The sequence below is a fragment of the Chelonia mydas genome, chromosome 6 (assembly GCF_015237465.2).
Source record: "Chelonia mydas isolate rCheMyd1 chromosome 6, rCheMyd1.pri.v2, whole genome shotgun sequence".
Classification (NCBI taxonomy): domain Eukaryota; kingdom Metazoa; phylum Chordata; order Testudines; family Cheloniidae; genus Chelonia; species Chelonia mydas.
Genome location: NC_051246.2, coordinates 52,301,286 through 52,322,204, shown reverse-complemented (window position 1 = coordinate 52,322,204; position 20,919 = coordinate 52,301,286). Strand labels below are relative to the sequence as shown.

General features: G+C 44.1%; 1 protein-coding gene across 1 annotated transcript in view; it reads left to right on the top strand.

The window, feature by feature from the left end:
• The window catches only part of FBXO3 (F-box protein 3), a 61,544-nt gene extending 40,974 nt beyond the window's left edge, over positions 1–20,570 (top strand). The window contains exons 11-12 of the transcript XR_005225455.2: positions 13,872–13,949; positions 20,469–20,570. The gene's annotated coding sequence lies outside the window, so the exon portion shown is untranslated. The remainder of the gene's footprint in view (positions 1–13,871; positions 13,950–20,468) is intronic.
• Positions 20,571–20,919: the final 349 nt, after the last annotated feature.

Here is a 20,919-nt window from a genome sequence, read left to right as displayed (position 1 = left end):
GAGTGCAGGCTTTGGGAGGGAGTTTGGGTGCTGCGTGCAGGCTCTGGGCTGGGACAAGGGTTTGGGGTGCTGGGTGTGGGTTTGGGTGCAGGGCTGGGGATGAAGAGTTTGGGGGTGCAGCAGGCCGGCTGTCCTGGAGCTGGGGGCTAGGGAGAAGGACATGATACTTACCCAAGCCCCCCGTGCCTGCTGCTCAGGAGGTCTAGCCAGGATAAGCCCTCCCCTCCCTCCCTCCCTCCTCGGAGTCAACGCGAGTCACCTGCGGGGTAGGGGTGCTGTCATGTTCCTCCTCACCTCCTCCAGTGCTGCAGCTGCCTTAGCCTGCCCCCAGTGCTGCTCCCTTGTAGCCCCCAGTGGCTGGTGAGAGAGCGCAGTGCAGAGATAGCTGCCCGCTGCCCAGGACAGGCAGGGATGCTTGGGGGCAGCAGGTGGGCCGGAGGAGAGACCCAGCCCTGAACATTGGTGGAGCCAGCCCCCCACCCCAGCCCTGCATTTGCCGGAGCCTGGGCTCTACGGGCCCATACAACTTGCCATCCCTGGCTTGGGTCCTGTCCTGGGCCCTGCTCCCCAGACACTGGCTCCGTGCTCAGGGCTTTGCTCATGTCCTTCCACGTAGGACTTTGCTCTCGGGCACCTGGGGCTCGGGTTGTGTCCACTGGCCCCATGCCTGGGGCCCCACACCTGGCTACACCCCTTGCTCCCAGACCTCTGCTTCAGGGCCCCATGCCTGGTCCTGTGGCAGGGGCTCTGCTCCTGGGTCCATGCCTGCCCCTAGCTGTGGCCACAGCCTCAGCCCCCTTACCCCTGTCCGGGTCCCCCGCTCTGGGAGACAGTCAATAGGCGCCAACTCTGTGGGTGCTCTGGGGCTGGAGTACGCATGGGGAAACACCCACTGGTAGCCAAACTCCCCTCACCCCCCCTGCCCCTCCTCCTTCTCCTCCTCCCCTGAGCATGCCTTGTCCCCGCTTCTCTGCCTACCTCCCAGCCCTTCCTCCCAGCTGCAGCCAGACAGCTGTTTGGCACCCTGCTGGGGGGGGGGGGGGAGGAGGAGCCAGAACCTGGTGGGCTTGGGGAGGAGGTGGGGCCGGGGTGGGGATTTGGGGAAGGGGTTGGAATGGGGGCAGAGTTGGGGTGGGGCTGGGGGCCGAGTGGGTGTCAAGCACCCAGGGGAAAGCGGGGAAGTGGTTCCAAAAATGTTCCAGCACCACTGCTTCCTTACTAATGGGACTGAGTGTGACCAAATAAAAGCAGGTAGCTGCAACTCTCATCAATGTCCGCATGATGGAAGAAGTTGCTGAGCATCAGGAACGGGACCCCTAACACAGCCCTATTCTAAACACTGGCTAATGTTGACATTGACTAATGTTACGCTGGGATACTGGAATTCAGTGTTGTGGAAGGGTACAGGGCACTGCGTGGTCAACTTTTAATTCTGTGTTTAAAGAAGTTTTGAGCAAGTAATTGTTCTAGTTTTTTGCGCAGCAAATTCCAATTTATGGGATTCCACTACTTTTCTTGGGGTACTTTTCTTGGGTACACTATCAGCCTAAATTTTTATAGCTTAATTTCATCCTATTACTTGTAGTTATATCCTTGTGTACTAGGCTACATCTCCAGCCTTGATGTCTACACTTGTAGATGGCTAACTTGTTCATTATGTTGAATGGCTCTCAACCTTTCCAGCTTATACCCCTTTCAGGATTCTGATTTGTCTTGCATACCCCCAAGTTTCACCTCACTTAAAAACTAGTTGCTTTCAAAGTCAGACATAAAAATACAGATTTTTTACCATATAATTATAAAGTAAATTGGAATATAAATATTGTACTTACATTTCCTTGTGTAGTGTAGATAGAGCAGTATAAACATTTCATTCTGTATGAAATATTAGTTTGTACTGACTTTGCTCGTGCTTTTTATGTAGCCTGTTACACTAGGCAAATATCTAGGTGAGTTGATGTACCCCCTGGAGACCTCTGGCTCTGTGTACCCTTAGGGATACCTGTACCCCTGATTGAGAACTACTCCATTATATCCTCTACAGGAATCTCTCAACCGTTAGGATTTTCCCCCTCACCTTTCAGATGTACTAACATCATCTATGAACTTCGTGTATTTGCTGTTCACTTTTTCAGCTCCTTAACCAAGATGCTGAATGTGAGTAAACGGAATAGTCCCAGGGCAGAGCAGGAGCTTCTAGAGGGGCTGCAACCCCAGCCCAAAGTCAAAATACCACTTCTCGAGTGCAGGTGCAAATTACAAGAGGCAGAGGAGGTGAAAAAAAATATTCCCTAAGACTCATTGACAGCCTGGAAATAGGTGGCAAGGATTGAGGAAATCACATAAAGGGATCAGAACTATTCACTGAACCAAATAGCGGCGTACCCTGTTTGTTTCATATAGAGGGGGAAAGATAACCTCGCTTAAATAACATAAACACGACTCTACTTAGCAAGCTCTAATGCAAACCATTACAAAAGAGAGGGAGAGCACAGTTCCTGATCTCACACACTGCGGAGTGACTTACCATGCGACGCGAGTGTGGGGAACTAAAGGGTGGGCTTTCTGCTCCTCTCCCTCTCATCCCACTTTCCCCATGTCAGAACAAAAGCCAACAGGGAAGCTGAGTGCTGCTGACGGAGCTAGAAGGGGCTGGCTTGGGAGAGCTTTCGCCACAAGACGTGAATCTAGCAGGGAGGCAGAGTGAGCGGGGAGCTGAACAGGTGCAAGCTCAGAGCAGGTAGGAGGCTATTGGAGCGTACTGTAGTGCGGAGGAACTGCGGCGACCAGCGCTCTCAGGAGATGCATGCCGGCTAGAGCGCTGGATTGCGGGATGGGGGTAGGGGGTTGCTGCATCAACGCACAAGATCTGCTCTCCTTATTCCCCTCTGCCACCGGGGGCATGGATTGCTCTCCCCCCAGTGCAGAGGAAGAGGCTGTTTTATTGCTGGAGCAGAGCCTCCCCCTCACTTTTCCCTTTTGCTGCTGAGCCGGCAACCTGCTCATATTTATTCCCCGCTTCTGGAGGGCCTAAGCCCCCTTTCCAAGGGAGGGATAGATTGCGGACTCCTCCCTCCCCTCAGCCTCCCCCGCTCTGCAGAGGGGTGAGGCGGTGGGGAGGTGCAGCGCGCGTGCCGCAGAGGCGCTGCGGCGGGGAGGACCTGCTTCCCGCTGGGGTCTGTGGCTAACCGGGGCTGCGGAGGGGCGCCTTGGGCCTGCGCGGGGAACAAGGGCCCTTGAAGAAAGTTCTCTGTGGGGAGGGGCTGAAGAGTGAGACCCGCATGAGGGAAAAGCTACCTCCGCTGCAGGGGAGCGGACATGGAGCCTGGCTCCCTGCCTCATCCACCTCCCTTCAAGCTAGCCACACTTTCCCTGAACTTCACCCTCATTCCACTGTCCCCCCTGTTCCTCACCCAGCCCCTCTGTCACCCCACTTCCATCTTCCCCGAGCCCCTTCCCTCACCTTCACCCTCATTCCACTGTCCCCCCGTTCCCCACCCAGGCTCTCTATCACCCCACATCCTCCTCCCCAGCCCCTTCCCTCACCTTCACCCTCATTCCACTGTCCTCCCTGTTCCCCACCCAGCCCCTCTGTCACCCCACTTCCTCCTTCCCCAACCCCATCCCTCCCCTTCACCCTCATTCCACTGTCCTCCCTGTTCCCCACCCAGACCCCTATCACCCCACTTTCTCCTCCCCCAGCCCCTTCCTTCACCTTCCACCCTCATTCCACTGTTCTCCCTTCTCCTCCACCCCTTCCCAATCCATCACCCCATCTCCTCTCTCATCTTCACACTCATTTCAGTGCCTTTTCTGTCCCATTCTACAGTCTCTCTTCTGAGGCATAAAGGAGTGATTCAGACACAGTTGTATGCGATTTGGGGTCCCCTTGAACTGACAGAGGGGGAGATACTCCCAGTGCTTAATTTGTAATGAAATTTTTTTACATTCATAACTGATGCAGCAAGCCCAGAGGTGCCAGGGCTATGGATAGAGCCCTGCGCGGAAACCAGATTTATATGTGCGGATATAAAGTGGATATCTGAGGAGCTGCAGGGCTCTACCAGGAACGGCAGGTGAAAGCAGCCACACTCAGGCTGCCACTCACAGGAGCCAGTGACCTGCATAGGCAGCTCCTCTGGTGTGGCTCTACTGCCCCCAGCCCCGCCCACTGGGGTGAGTACCAGGCTCAGCGGCTTGCACACTCCTGGACTAGCACAACCAGGGACAGCTGTTGTTGAGCCTAGTGCCCGCCCCAGTGGGCAGGGCTGGGAGTGGTATAGCCATGCCAGAGGAGCTGCCTGCGCAGGGTGCTGGCTCCTGGATGTGAGGCTGCTTTTGCCACTGCTGTTCCCGGAAGAGTCCTGCTGTTCCTCAGATATCTGCTTTATAACCGCAGATATCTGCATCTGTGGATATAAAGCGGGTATCCGCACAGGGCTCTAGCTATGAACTGCCAAGCCTACAGGTGCTGGAGATCAGCCTTGGCAAGCCATGGCAGAAATTAAGCACTGGGTACTCCCACTCTTGATGTCGTACAGAGGTCCCCAAATTGTGGGTCATACCCCCCTCCCCCACTATGGGGATATGGAGGAACTTCCAGGGGGCATGGTGGGGTGCAGGCCAGGCGGGGAGGGAGCACTACCCAGCCCTGTTCTACCCGCAGCTCAGCTCCCTGCCACTCGGCTCCACTCCTGGCCTCTACCCCCAGCCTCAGCCTCTGACAGGGCTCCGCTCCTGGCCTTGGCTCCAAACTCAACCCCAGTTGTGGCCCCATTAGCCCCCGAGCCACAGCCCTGCTCCTGGCCCCAGCTCCCAGGGTGTGTGGACATGGGTAAGGGGCAGGGCCTGACCCTGAAAAGTTTGGGGACCACTGAAGTAGTAGGAGGGGTTGGCTGGATTGTGGGTGGGTATTTATGGCTGAGCAGGGCTCTCTCCAGTTATTCGTGTGGTAGGAGGGAGAACAATCTGAGTCCCACCACTGGGTCTCTTACTCCATATTTTCCTGCCTGACACCGATGAAGCATTGGCTCAGTCCTGTGCTGTGCTATGTCTCTGTAGAATCTGGCCTATCTCTGAGCTGAGTAGTGAGAAGGCAGTGTCAGCAGCACTATCACACTGTGATGGGGTCTGGTGTGGTAAAAAAGCGAATTAATTTCTTTGGGACTTTGGGTTTCCCTGATACTGTTCCCACTGTGCTAATGGTCTTGCCAGTTTCCTGGCAGAGCAATGATTTTCTGGAAGGTGGTGGTGGTGGGGGGTTAGGCTTAAAGGAAAATATCCCCAGACTATGACAGACAACGCAGAAGCTCGTTACTTTTCCCCAGATACTTATGACAAATGGCAGATGAAGCTGTTGGCACAAAGGGAGCGGAAACCATGTACAAGTCCCCTCTGTGGGAGGAAAAAGACTAATATGCATTGTCCCCTGGTAGCCTATGGTCCACAGGCAGCTGGTACAAGTTAGAGCAGCCATGAGACTGCTCTCATCAGGGCTGCGGCAGAGACACATGGAATCCTAATTAGTTGCTGGTTCTCAGCTTATGATCTTTATCTATATATGTGTGTGTTCCATTCTCCCTGACCTGCACTGCCTTGGGAAGCTGTGTGTGGAGGGGAGCAGTCCTTCACTATGCACTTTCTTAGGCTCAGGCTCAGACTCAGCCAGTCAAGCTCCTGTATTGCCATCCTTGGGGCTCCCACAGCCCAGAAGGTAAGCCCTTTACCTCCTTGCTGTAGTGATGAGACTGAGTCAAACATTTCAGTTAAAAAAAATCACAGTGTGCATTGAGGGAACAGCTCTTCATTTATCAGGTACAGCGTTTTCTTGATAGGTACTCTTGAGGGCCACAATTTAGAGCTCTGTGAGTGACAGATGGCAGCCACTGATATAAACAAAGGGAGGGTCATGCTGCTGCTGAGAAGAATGCTCAGGGCTATCGGTTTCTCTATGGCCAAACTGGGGGAGCTTGTAATCTAGGACTTTTTCTTTTGGGAGGTGTCTCTTCTCTCTCTTCCCCCACTCCCCTCAGCAATTTTGAATCATTCTTCTTACAGAAATTATTGTGCTGAAAGACAGGTCCTTTGATTTTTTTCAGGATACCTATCTGAAAACCTTCTTAGGGCTTTGCACTGTATGCAGACAAACAAATAGGGACCAGTCAGTGATCGGCTGCTTTAAATAGAAAACCTATGTAGTTATTGTGGCCCTAAGAACGCCTTGATGCCAACTGGAAAAGGGTTTACTGTTCTGTAACAGCAACTCTTATCAGGCTTGACAAACTCACTACATCTAACACTTTGTTTTCATAATATTTATCTATAAAGAATGTTGTTTGAGATCTTAAAGGAAAGTCAAGATCATGCTGATCGTTCATATTATTGTGAAATGTATGTACTGATTATATTTAAGAAGACGTATATGTACTGAAAATATATGCTTATTGTTCGTATCAAGGTGTTCCTCCTCAGCAGAGGTGAAAAACTGGTTTTGGCAGACAGAGGAATGTATATTCACATGTCTGCCTGGGTTCATATGTACAGTAAGCGTTTGCATTTCAAGTCAACATGAGGATATGAAGACAACTTGCAGCCAACACATTGGAGAACAAACAATGCTGGCGGGGAGTGGGGGGGGGGGAGCTGTTCTCTTGACTCTGGGGTGAAAAGACTGAATTATGGGAAATGTAAGGAGAAGCAAAAAGCCATGTTGGTATCCATTTGCTGAGGAATTCCCTATTAGGGCGTGTGGATATTCATGAAAACCAGCTGCTCTGTCAAAGACACTGAATCCTTCGGAGAAGATCTACTTTATTAAATAAGAATGGTAACCATTCATAAGTGTAGACCTAGCACTTTATTTTATGTTTTGTTTCATGTGTAACCAGTTCTGTTTCCACTCATTATCCTTTTTCAGTATCTCTTAAATCTTAATCTTTGTGAATAAATTTATGCTTGTTTTTACTGTACATGTATTTCAGTGCTGTAATGTTATAAAGGACCTTGTACTAGTCAAGCTGTGTGTACACTGTCTCTTTGGAGGTAGCTTACTTGGCAGTTATTGTGAGTGCCTAGTAGTGACTGGGACTGGATTTTGCAGGGAGTGCTCCAAGGACTCAGGGGTTGGTGTACTTGGTACTAGCTTATACCGAAATGGCAAGGTCTGTGGAGCCCTGGAAGACAGTGCTTGTGCGGCCAGAGGCTGTTGGTTTCAGGGAGCTGATCCACAGCAGGCACAGACAAGACTGCTTCACACTAAGGGCAGGTAGTGGTGAGATGCCTCACAACCCTGGTTACCCCTGGGGAGCATCACGTTGGTGTAGTCATGGCAAGGATTTACACACAGTTGTCTGGTTAGCGAAGAATCACAATCCAAGCACTGAAAAATTAGATTCTGAGAGATTCACAAGGGAGAAGGTTGGGAACCAAAAAAAAGGTTAGTTTATTGTTTTGTTTTGTTTGTTTATTTCGGGTAAGAGAAATAGAGCAAAAGAAGGTGTAAGATGAGTAAACATAATAGACCACCGAAAGAACATGACGGCAAAGACACAGCTCTCAGTGAGACAGCCATGTAACTCTCACTGGCTGAGATGGAGATACAGACTTCGCAGAGAGCAGACCTAACCAAAAACCTAGAAATAGCAGAGAAGGAATAATAAATGGAACTGGAGGATGGAAAACGTGCAGCCCCAGAGAGAGGAAGAAGCAGTCCGCCAGAGAGCCCTGAAAGCTGAGAAGCAGAAAAGGTAGTAGAAACGACTGACCATCAGTGAGCCATGGAGCTAAGAAGCAGAAGCATGAGGTGAGGGAGCATGAACCCAAGGTGCAGGAGAGATTGAAAACCCTCAAGCAGTGATCAGTCCTCCCCAAAGGTCACTCGACTGGGGCAAACTGTCCCCTACATACAGAGAAACAGACGGTGTTGAAGAATATCTCACCACTTTTGAAAGAATTTGCAAATTGTATAAGATTCCCAAAGATAAGAGGGTTCTCCTGCTTATCTCAGAGCTCTCAGGAGAAGTGTTGCATATGTTTAGTGAGATGGAGATGGGAGATGCTTTGAAATATGGTGGATTTTCAAAAACTGGTTTGCAAAGTTTCAAATCACCCTTGAAGTGTATTAAAATTCAGGAATCTCAAAAAGCATAAGATGAATCCTAGCAAATATGTGTATAAAATATGTGATTCAGTGAAAAAAGTGGGCAAAAGGGAAAAGCGGTAGAGAATTGTGACCCGTTATTTGACCTCTTTGCAAAGGAACATTTCCTGAATATATGCTCAAAAAAATCAAGGTGGCCATTTGGGATAAATCCCTTAGCACGGAACAAGAGGCAGCAAATTTTGCTTTTTCCTATGTACAAGCCAGAGCATCCAGTGAATGCAAACCCCAGAGAGAAGATCAGAAGCCCAGGGTAAAGAGAGAGAGGCTCTGTCTTATCCCTGACAAAAGCAAGAGTGGTGGAGAGTCCCCACAACTGATCCCCTCTGGGTAATCATAATTACAGGCCTCAATCACAGGAGGACAGTCCAAGAAAGTGTTACTCATATGGCTGCACTAAGCACATGAGAAAAGATTGCCCTAAGCCAGGGGAATCCAGATACAAACCCCTGTCACCCCAAGTTAATGCACCTGCTGCCTTAGACTTGGGAACCAGGAGGCTCCCTGAAGGGGCCCCAGTGAATTTTGTAAGGTCTGATTCATTGGAGATTGTTAAAGAGTTTATCGAAGATGCCAAGGCTAATGGCAAATCTGCCAAGGCTGGTGAGCTACTGGTGCCCAGATTTCTCTGGTCAGAACAAATCTGGTTAGGGAAGCTGGTATCCTCCCTGGAAAAAATGTAAGACTCCTTGCATTAGGAAAATTTGAAATTACTGTGCCTTGAGCTTAAATAGAACAGGAATGGGAAGATATAAAAGGTACTCTAAATGTTGGCATACTGGATAGCATTGCAGCAGATGTGTTGATTGGATACAGACAACATATCATTACCAAAGTACTATGGACTGTGTTAATGTAATAACCCTAGCAAAAAGGAATATAGCTCTTGTCTCAGAAGTGAACTGTGAGGGTAAAAAAGCAGCTGTGGGGAAGGGGAAATCTCCTGCCCCTATTCAGCAGAAAATAGCAGTGTCTCTCTTGGAATGAGGTGGAAGGAGTCCCTCCCTACACCTGAGACAGCTATTAGGGCTATCAGAAGCCAGGAATTCATAACAGAGCAGAGAATAGACCCCTCCTTAGAGAGCTTAAGGGCAATCATTCTAAAGTGACTTGTCCAGGGTCAAACAGTGAGTCACTGGCAGTGCAGAGGCTATCACCAAAGGGTACTGATTCCCAGTTCTCTACTTTCACCATATTTAAAAGCATAATTTCTTTGTCAAGCTACTGATTTTTTCCTGTTGTGACTTTGACTAAGAAGCTTGTGACACTATATGCAAAGCTTGTATTGAATATGCTCTTGCTGCAGCCACTTGACAACACACTTAAGAAGGAATAAATAAACAGATTTGTCAGATGTCCTGTTTGTTTGTGTGTTTGTTTTTTGTTTGCTATGGAGAGAGAACATCTACTAAGGGCATGCTACACTTTCAGATGTAGAGAGCTGGGAGTTAAACCAGCCTTCGGAGACCGCAGCAGTGTTTGCAAGCGCACTAGCATGGCCACATTAGCAGCTCTTGCAACGCCACAAAGAGCAGTGCATTGTGGTAGCTATCCCAGTGTGCAAATGGCTGTAACGTGCTTTTCAAATGGGGCGGGGGGGTGGAGAGTGACAGGGAGTGTGCTGTGTGTATGTGCGGGGAGAGACAGTGTGTTTTGAGGGGCAGAGAGTAAGTTCAGACAGCAGCAGACCCCCTCCCCCCCCACACACTCACAACAGCAGCATTCCACACTAATGGTTTGCTTTGTCCCGGAGCAGATAAGCATTCCAGCTGTCAGAAACGGAGCTTTGAAAGGGGTATCCCCATGCCTGCAGCAGAGTTCAAAACAATGAGAAGAGTGGCCACTTGACTTCAGGGGATTATGAGATGTTTCTGGAGGCTAATCACAGTGCAGTAATGCAACACCTCGTCCACACTGACGCGGGCCTTTCAGCTGGGGCACAGCAAGCTTTATACTTCTCGTGGAGGTGGATTACCAGAAGTGCTCCAGCTGCAGAGTCCAGGTGCTCTACATGCCTTGCCAGTGTGGACATCTCAGGAGCTAGGGTGCCTGGGGCTGCCTTAAAGTGCTCTAACTTGCAAGTGTAGCCAAGCCCTAAATCCAAGTAGTTGGAATTTTTTAGTGAAATGGATAGTTTTCCAGTATCTTTGTTTTAATTTTGTAGAGCAACTGCTGATGGCAGACTTTCAGAACGCACTAACAAAGGTGCTTCTGTACAAAACGATCTTTCAATTTTGCGTTTTGTAAAATAACGTATATGGCATTTTAATGGGTTTTTTAAAATGTATTTACATTTTTTAGAAAATGGAAAAATAAAATGCTCCTTAGTTTTTACTGCAAGACTGTGATTTTAGTACAGTATTGCTGTCTGGAAAGGAAGTGCATGGTTATGTATCACTTGGCACAGTGTTTGTTGCAACAGTCTGAAATAAGCCCTTGTTTTTCTTTTCTCCTGATTATATTGTCTTCTGTGCCTTTTTTTTTCTGCTTTTAAGATTTGTGACTCATGCATAATTTTTGACCAAAGATTTAGATTTAGAAAACTCTTTTTTTGGCTTCTTCTCTATGACAGTGATTTCTGAAACTGAGACCTAGGAGAACAAGGGATGTTAGTGTTTTGTGACATGTTGCTATCCTCAATAGATATTCAAGATCAAGACAGTCTTTTAAAAGTCAATTCTTCCAGCTCAAAAATAATGCATGGCTGGCTTTGATAGATTACATCTGACATTTTCAAAGAAACCCTATCTTTGTGTTTCTATGCGTTCCCTCTTAGAGGGGAACAGATTCTACTGCACATTTTTAGGGAAGCTCAACATTGTTTTGTTTGTTTTTGTGTTTGGTTGTTTTACTGAATTTATTGTAGTGTACAGTTCCTAGTACACCTGCGGAACTGACTGGCACCAGACCGCTGAGGGCAAAAGTTTAGTAGGATTCCAAAAAGACATTTATTTAATATATGTAAGAAGCATATCTACAATTGTACTAGATATGATAGCTTTATAAGGGCTACAAACCCGCCACGTTTTAGGACTTAAGCCAGCCACCAGCTCCATGGGTTTAGGAAGAAATTTCCTCTGAAATAGGCTATTACATAATTGTGTTCATAAAACGGTTTTTTATACCTTTTCATAGACATGTGGTATTGGCTGCTGTCTAGCATCCCGTTTCTGAACAAATAGATCTCTGGACTAATCTGATATAGGAGCTGCTATGTAACATAACTAAATATTACATACTGTATCTAAATCCTAGATCCTTTGTAGCTCGATCTATGGACTGTGTATTAATTATATTGATTACTTAAGAAACTCTGAGGTTTGAGAGGTTCTTGTCCAAAGATCAGGCCCCATATTATTAAAATTACTGTTTAGTTGGGAACCCCTATGCAACACTCACACTTTAGGAGCCTTTCTGTATTTACAATAGTTTATTAATACATTTCGCAAAGTCACAAACACTATAACCCAGTATGGTAGATAGAGGTAATATAGAATGTACATCTGAACATCCATATACTCACACTGTCCCTTGCAAAACAACCGGAAATGTAGGCCATTATCTTCCTCATCACCATCACCTTCCTCATGATCTCCAGTGGCCATCATTCAAGGGCTACATCTGTCTCCCCCCATACAAAGGCTGGGATACAGCTTTTATAATATGTTACGCTGACACCACTTTGTCTAATGTATATTCAGTAGGTTTCTCCCCTCTTCTTTATTTGTATTTCCTCACCCTACTAATGTTGGAGTGCCCTTCTCCTAAAGGTTAGTATATTAATGATCCCACCTTATTATCATATATGTCAGTCCATTGCCATGGCACTCTTGTGATCAGACATCTGCAGATGTGCCTATCCTAAAATATCCAAAAGCTGATGTTAGCTCATGTTCCTGGGGTTGTTATGGACAAACTTCCCCTTAAACACCCTATTCCCAGTTCCCCAAAACTTAGGCGTGACCACTGGGACATTTATCTATGCCAAAGTTCATAGGCCTCAAGCCTTATGCGAACTGCCGAAGCCAATATCTTACAGTATACAGGCCTGTAGGTTCCTTGCATTACTGCTGAATAAAATAAGTGCTAATACTAGCTATGTGGACTACACTTTCAATCAAGTGCCTTGCATAATGACAGGTTTCAGAGTAGCAGCCGTGTTAGTCTGTATCCGCAAAAAGAAAAGGAGTACTTGTGGCACCTTAGAGACTAACAAATTTATTTGAGCATAAGCTGATATATGCATTTCCACTGCATGCATTCCGATGAAGTGAGCTGTAGCTCACGAAAGCTTATGCTTAAATAAATTTGTTAGTCTCTAAGGTGCCACAAGTACTCCTTTTCTTTTTACTTTCAATCAAGAGAATTATACGTCCACTTAAATTATTAAATGCAAAAAATCTGCATTAATACAACTTTTATGTTGCAGTTTCAAATCACAAAAAGTCACAAAATCCAAAATTAAGATTACAGTAGAGACATTACCTTGGCCACACTGTATTTCATTTTCTGTAGTCTTTATGGTATGTAACTTATGATTTATATATGTGCCCCGCAAAACAGGAATAGAAAACAGTGTATGTGTAGTATGGCCTAGATACTGATACTGGAACCTTGCCTTTTTACTTTCTCACATTTGTATTTTTTTTAACTGTGCAGTCTTAATATTGCACAAATGCATTTTTTTAATTTAATTTTTTTATGTGTGTAAATATCCTTAGTGTGTACAGTAGGAATCTAGTTACAAGACTTTAATTAAACACTCACTCAAATGGAGGGAGTTTGACAATCTTCTTGTAGGAGGGATGAAAGGACATGGAGGGTCATAAAATATATGATTCTAATTGCAAAATTATGTCTCTGGTTTGCCCTTTGCAGATGCCTGGATATACTGTGCCAAGTTCATCTGTGCTATAACTCCATTGGTTTTGGCAAAGTTTCCCCAGGGATAGATTTGTGCAGCTGCCCCCAGATTCCCACTTTTGTTTTTTGGGTATTGTACTGAGCCTTAAAAGCCTGTTTATGAAATTGTGCGTTTAGAAAAGATGATATATGCTCCTAAAGAAGTGCCTGGGCTTCTGCTCTGTGACTTTGGCTGTTCGAGTATAACAGCTTGAGACAAAGAGGTAGGGAGAGTTGTGCTACAAAAAAGAATTGCATTGTGCTCCAACAGAAAAGTCTAGTATGGGTTGGGTGGGCTATTAAGCATAGAAAAATAAACAAAAAATAGAAAACACAGAGAACAGAAATCAGTAAATCAGGCATGTCTGTGAGCTGCCTCATGGTGACACTGTGATCTAGTGTTCCTTTCCTAGATAGCTGCCACATCCATATGTAGTATCCAATAATTCTTTGCAGATGCGATATCTTAAGTACTTTGCAAACATTAAGGGACTTGTCCAAAGCCTTCTGATATCAATAAGCTTTGTATCAAATACCAGTGAATTACCCTTCATTACGTCCCTTCTGTAAGGTAGGTGAGTATTATCCCCATTTGACAGATGAGGAAACCTGAGCACATAGAAGTTATGTGATTTACCCAATGCCATAGAAATAGTCTGTTGGGATCAAGATTAGAATCTGGGAGTTCCTGACTCCTGATGCATGTGTTCAGACTACTAGACCTTACTCTTTTTTAATCAAAACTTTCTCTGGTTTTAAATATTATAAACTAAGGAATATGTAACCATTTTTCATTTATTCTTGCTTCCAGATTCTGGAAGAAACATGAACAAAATGAATTGTATCCTGTTCACTGTCTTCATTGTTCTGATTGCTTATTGCAGTTCTGGTAGGTGTCCTGGAGGTTCTGCGTTAACACTTTTCTTACATACATACCAATGTCACATTAAACAGGTGCACGGTGTGGTGATGGATAGAATTTGTCATTATAGACACAAATTGGGGGGGAAGCAGTGCAGTTTATATAAATGTACAGCATTTCAGTGTCACTTTCTGCGGTGAGGGCAGGTTCAGGGGTGGAGTTAGATTTCTGTAACAGAATGTTTTCAAGCTGAAGCAAGAATGCAGGCATACAGTGAACGTCCCATAGCAGTATAGGAACAAAATATTCTGTTTCATTGATATAGTATCAGCAGAAGGTAGCCAGGGGACAAAGGGATAAAAACTGGAAATATTTAGTAGAAGCAGATTTAAAATTTTCATAGGATAAGTTTTCAGATGTGTAGACAACTACAATGTTGCCTTCAGGAGGATGGTGTGGCAAAATTTGCTAAAGAAATCTCATGGATCATTCATTGGGGAGGTCAAGATTAAATTTTTATTTAAAAATCTTAATTGTGAGTTTAAAAAATTTTAAACTTATTTTTAAAAGAGGCTTTTCATAGTTGTCTGTCTCAGTGTGTGAACTGGGTATGGGTTATTTTTAAAGAGGGTAGGACTTGCACTTTTCTTGCTCCAGTCTTCTTAGCCCTCCCCATCCTTTTCCTTCTTGCTTGATTTTCCCTCTTTTCCTTTGACAGCTTATGGAAAGGAAATTTGGGTTTTGGCTTTTGTTTTGTTTTGTTCCCCAAGAAGGATTTGGGGGTGGGGAGGGAGCAGCGGGTCACATGGTACCTGTGAGGAGGATGGCTGCCCAGTCTCAGACCTCCTCACTCAAAACATATCAATTCATCTCTAATCATTACTTTCCTGGAAAATTGGCAATAAGTTTCTGTCCTAAAGTTTAAATTAATCCCATGGATAAATTTCAAACTGTTGAATATGGATGCCAATGGAGAAATGAGAGACAACAAAAGACCTAGGCCTGAATCACTTAAGCAACTGAAAGGAGAGACTACACGGCCACAGCAGGACCTAGCCTAGAATATTACAGCACCGAAAGAATTCCTCACAGATAGACTGGATTCAATCTCAAAAGATATTCGTGGCCTCTCTAAAGATACATGTGATGTAAAACCCCATATAACTCACATGGAAAATGAGATACAAAAAACTGCCATTGAAACCAGGAAAATTAAAGAAGGAACTTTCTCCTTAAAGCTTAGACTAGAGAAACTGGAAGAAAAATAGGATGACTAAGGTCTGGTCTACACTAGGGGAGGGATCGATCTAAATTACGCAACTTCAGCTATGTGAATAGCGTAGCTGAAGTCGACATACTTAGATCTACTCTACCGCAGTGTCTTCACTGCGGTAAGTTGACGGCTGACCCTCTCCCATCAACTCCGCCTGCGCCTCTTGCCCTGGTGGAGTACCGGAGTTGACGGGAGAGTGCTTGGCGATGTGATAACCCCTGCTGGATTGATTGCTGCCCATTGATCCAGCAGGAAATGTAGACAAGCCCTACGGCTCTCACAGACACAACCTTTGCCTCTTGGGCATTGCTGAGGGTCTAGAGGAGAAGGATATTATCAGCTTTCTTCAGAAACTGCTCCCTGACATACTTAAATTGGACGGACAGCTGCCCCCATTAGATACTGAAAGAGCTCATCAAAGGCCTGGTACTAGACAATGAGAGTCTGACAAGCCCAAACCCATCATCTTTAAGCTGCTGAAGTTCAATGATAAAGTAACGTTAATGAATGGTGCCAGAAAAGCTGAAATCCTTGTGTACAAAAGCCACGGGATTTCTCTTTTTCCTGTCTTGCATGACTTTCTCATAAGCAAACTAGGGAAATATAGCCTAGGTGGAGCTACTATAAGGTGGGTGCATAACAGGTTGGAAAAGCGTTCCCATAGAGTAGTTATCAGTGGTTCACAATTAAGCTGGAAGGGCAAATTGGTCCTGGGTTTGGTTCTGTTCAATATCTTCATAAATGATTTAGATAATGGCATTGAGAGTACACTTATAAAGTTTGCAGACCATACAAAGCTGGTTTCAAGTGCTTTGGAAGATAAGATTAAAATTCAAAAGGATCTGGACAAACTGAAGAAATGATCTGAGGTAACTAGGATGAAATTAAATGAAGACAAAAGCAAAGTACTCCACTTAGGAGTACAAAATGGGAAATGACTGCCTAGGAAGGAGTACTGTGGAAAGGGACCTGGATGTTATGTTGGATCACAAGCTAAATATGAGTCAACAGTGTAACACTACTGCAAAAAAAGTGAACATCATTCTGGGATGTATCAGAAGGAGTGTTGTAAGCAAGACACAAGAAGTAATTCTTCCACTCTACTCTGCACTGATAAATCTCAGCTGGAGTATTGTGTCCAGTTCTGGGCACCACATTTCAGGAAAAATATGGACAAATTGGAGAAAGTCCAGAGGAAAACAACAAAAATGATTAAAGGTCTAGAAAATATGAGGAAAGACTGAAAAAATGGGTTTGTTTAATTTGAAGAAAAGAAGACTGAGGGGGGCCATAACAGTTTTCAAGTATGTAAAAGCTTGCTGCAAGGAGGGTGAAAAATTGTTCTCGTTAACCTCTGAGGATAGGACAAGAAGTAAGGGGCTTAAATTGCAGCAAGGGAGGTTTAGGTTGGACATTCGGAAAAACTTCTTGTCAGGGTAGGTAAGCACTGGAACAAATTGCCTAGGAAGGTTGTGGAATCTCCATCATTGGAGGTTTTTAAGAACAGGTTAGAGAAACACCTATCAGGAATGGTCTAGTTAATGTATAGTCCTGCCTTGAGTGCAGGGGACTGGACTAGATGACGTGTTGTGGTCTCTTCCAGTCCTACACTTCTATGATTTCTATATAAATAATTAATTTAAGCAATTCTATCAAACTTTATATAAATCAGACAACTAATTTAACTCTAATACATTTGATCATTTTACTGAAGGCCTACCTTTTAATACCCTAAGTTAAGTTTTGTTTATAGTGTGATGGGTTCAGTCACAGAGACCCCCTTGGGTCTGTCACCTGACGTGCTGAATTTACCTCTGAGCCCCAAAGCTGCAGTCTTTAACCAAAAACTGCTCAGCAGGTCACCTATCTCCAGCACCCGACACCCAGTTCCCAGTGGGATCCAAACCCCAAATAAAGCCATTTACTCTGTATAAAGCTTATACAGGGTAAACTCATAAATTGTCCACCCTCTATAACACTGATAGAGATATGCACAGTTGTTTGCTCCCCCAGGTATTAATCACTTACTCTGGGTTAATTAATAAACAAAAGTGATTTTATTAAGTATAAAAAGTAGGATTTAAGTAATAACAGACAGAACAAAGTAAGTTACCAAGCAAAATAAAGCAAAAACATGCAAGTCTAAGCCTAATACATTAAGAAACTGATACAGGTAATATCTCACCCTCTGAGATGTTCCAATAAGCTTCTTTCACAAACTAGACTCCTTCCTAGTCTGGGCCCAATTCTTTCTCTTGCTGCAGTTCTTGTTAGTTCCAGCTCAGGTGGTAACTAGGGGTTTTCTCATGACTGGCAGCCCCCTTTGTCCTGTTCCACCCCCTTTTATAGCTTTGGCCCAAGGCGGGAGTCTTTTATCTCTCTGGATCCCCACCCCTCCTTCTAAATGGAAAAGTACCAGAATTAAGATGGATTCCAGCATCATGTGACATGGTCACATGTCCTGTGAGACCCCAGCCTCCGTTCTTCCTGGGCTGGCTCACAGGAAGGCTTGCAAGTAAACAGAGCCATTTACAACCAATTGTCCTAGTCAATGGGAGCCATCAAGATTCTAAACCACCATCAATGGCCCACACTTTGCATAATTACAATAGGACCTCAGAGCCATACTTCATATTCCTAGTTTCAGATACAAGAATGATACATTCATACAAATAGGATGAACACACAAGAGACCTTTTGCATAAAGCATATTCCAGTTACATTATATTCACACTCATAAACATATTTCCATAAAACATTATGGAGTGCAAGATCACATATGGACAAAGCTATCACAAGAAATCAAACATGTTATAAAAATATGAATTCTGGCAAGGCCCCTGGGATGGATGGCTTTCTGTCAGATTTCTACAAAACATTTTATAATCCGGTATCTTCTATTTTTTTCAAAGGTCTTCACTGAAACATTCCAAAAAGGAACCATGTCTCATGACATGAGAACTACTTTAATATTAAGAAGAACAGAGGTGGTTGCAACTGTGGTAACTTCCACCCCATATCTCTGTTGAACACAGATAGCACAATAATTGTAAAAATTTTAGCAACACAACTGAACACTATCATCCCATCAGTTATACACACAGATCAGGTGGGTTTCATTGAAGGAAGACTGGCTGCTGATAATACAAGAAAAAATAGCTCATTTGATCTAGCAACCTCAGATGTCAGATTTTCCCCACATATCGCCTTATCTCTAGGTGCAGAGAAAGCCATTGATAGGGTTGAATGGCCTCATCTAATGGCTGTTCTAAAAAATTTGGATTTTGACCAATATTCCTGAATTGGGTCAGTGTATTACACAACTCTCCCCTTGTTTCACTATCAACTAATGGAATTATTTCTCCCACATTTCAACTATAAAAAGACATATGACAGGACTGTCTCCTCTTGCCCCTCCTTTTTAATCTCTCTCTCGAACCACTGGCAATGTATATACGTCAGCACTTAGTTATGGAAGGTATGACTATAAACAGGAAAGAATACTAAACCAGTTTATATGCTGATGGCATTTTTGTACTATTGAATGTAGTTGATATTTTTTGAAAGATCTCTGGTTTTTGCATTAACTGGAATAAATCACAAACAATGGATATATCCAAAAGACCGGATTCTTCTCAGTTTCAGCATTTTGCATTTCAAATGTGCAAGGAAATCACTTATTCAGGTGTTAAATTTGTCCTAATTCTCCCAAAATTGTTTTTACAAACTATATGTTAAAATAAATTTCCAAGGACATGGAAAAGTGGTGTCCCCTCCCTCTGTCCTTATCAGGGAGAACAGAAATAGCCAAAATGAATATTTGCCCAAGAATGACTTTTATCCTTAGTCTGTTACCTTTCAAGATCTCCCCCTTGCTCTTTGCTCAAATAAATAGGCTTATCATGCAACTTATATGGAATTAAAAAACAATCTTGCTTGTCACACAAGATCCTTCTTGTACCACTATGGATAATCCGTGCCTCAGGATTAAGGCCTACTCCATGCTTAAAATGATTTCGATAGCAAAAGGATTAACAAAAATTAAAGATATAATGCAAGATGATAGACTGGCCTTCTTCAATTACATGTGTAACAAATATCGGCTACTGCTGTCTCACAGTTCCTTCTCTCCGTGGCTTTGCTCAAGGATTCATGCAAGGATTGGGGAAAATTGGTCTGTTTCAAAGAAGGTTTCACCTGAAGCACACTTGTTATACACAAACAAATGCACTTGAACCAAGATTTTCAAAAAAGGATTTGTCATTATCATCTATTTTTTTCTAGTTTTAAAATGGTAACTAGAAACATTCATTTTTGTCATAGTATGAGGGGTTATAGCTGTTTTAGGGTACAGCCTAAAGATGGGATCACACACATTTGAGCAAGTCTGATATTACATTTAGCAGGAGGCAGCGATGGACAGACACATATTTGCTTCTTTGAAAAAAATCAGTAGCATATATTTCAGTGGGAACATAGAATGAGATGGGAGCAAGAAGGGTAAACGAAAAAAGAGCATAAGAGACAAGGAAGTTAATGATGTGGGAAGATGAGGGAGGTGGATGCTAGTGGTTAGGATTAGGACAGATATTCTAGAATGTTGAAGATTTATGAGAACAGAGATGAGTGGGGGGGGGGGGGGGGAGGAATAAGAAATTAGAGCATGAGATACAAGGAGGTTAATGATAGGAAGGGAGTGTGCTAGCAGTCAGGATTAGGAAAAGATGTCACCAGCATGGTGTTGAAGATTTTTGAGAACACGCATAGTTCAGGACAGGGGAAAAAAGTAGGAAGAGAGTCAGTTCATGGAACAGAAGAGGTAAAATGATGGAAAGAAAGAAGGGTTGAGGGGTGGGGCAAGAAGCAATGAGAGGGAAAGGACAAAGAGCCTGATTAAAAGGATAAGCAGTTCTGCATCAATGTCACCAGTAAAACAAAGATGTAGGAAACTCAGGTTAATATCCCTGAGGTAGTAAAGCTTAAGGCTCAGTCTGTGCATTGCAGCAGTTGGACGCAGTCCCAATTTGCTTTATTTAAATGCAGCTGCTGTTTCCCTGAACTTGGGTTGATAAATTAAGAGACTCATAAATAATTTGCGGCCTAAGAGGATCTTGCAGTCCTTAAAGAAGAATAGTGTTGGTTTTTTTTATTTGAGTATTTGAAATGGTTTGGTCTAACAGATATTGAAAAGTCCTTCATTATGAGCATTTTGAATTTGTATTAGGAAAGCTGCTGGTTCCTATGTAATGATAAAATATTATTTTCTTGTTTAGGATATGCCCTGAAATGTTACATCTGTGCAAATAGTCCTTCATTGTGTTCAACCAATGCTACTTGCACCCATGGAGATGATAGTTGCTTACAGATCAGGTTTGGTATGTATACTATCCCACAGAATAAAATAAATACAGAAAAATTAACTCATTCAAAGTCTGTGCATTTCCAGTCTGGAAATGTCCAACTCCAGTTTGTTAATATAGTTCAGGTTGAAATTCCATTTGAATTACATGCTGAGAATGATCATCAGTACATTTTGTTTTTTTGAGCACCTGATGAAGATAACTGGTGGTGTGTGTATCTGATATACAACATTTGTCATATATCCAGGTACATAAAAAAGTCAAATTGAAGTAGTCCAAGTGAATGAATTAACAGCAAGGCAGCATAAGACTGTAGTGGATAAAGTGCACTTCACGTAATTTGTTCTCAGCATAAATATACTTC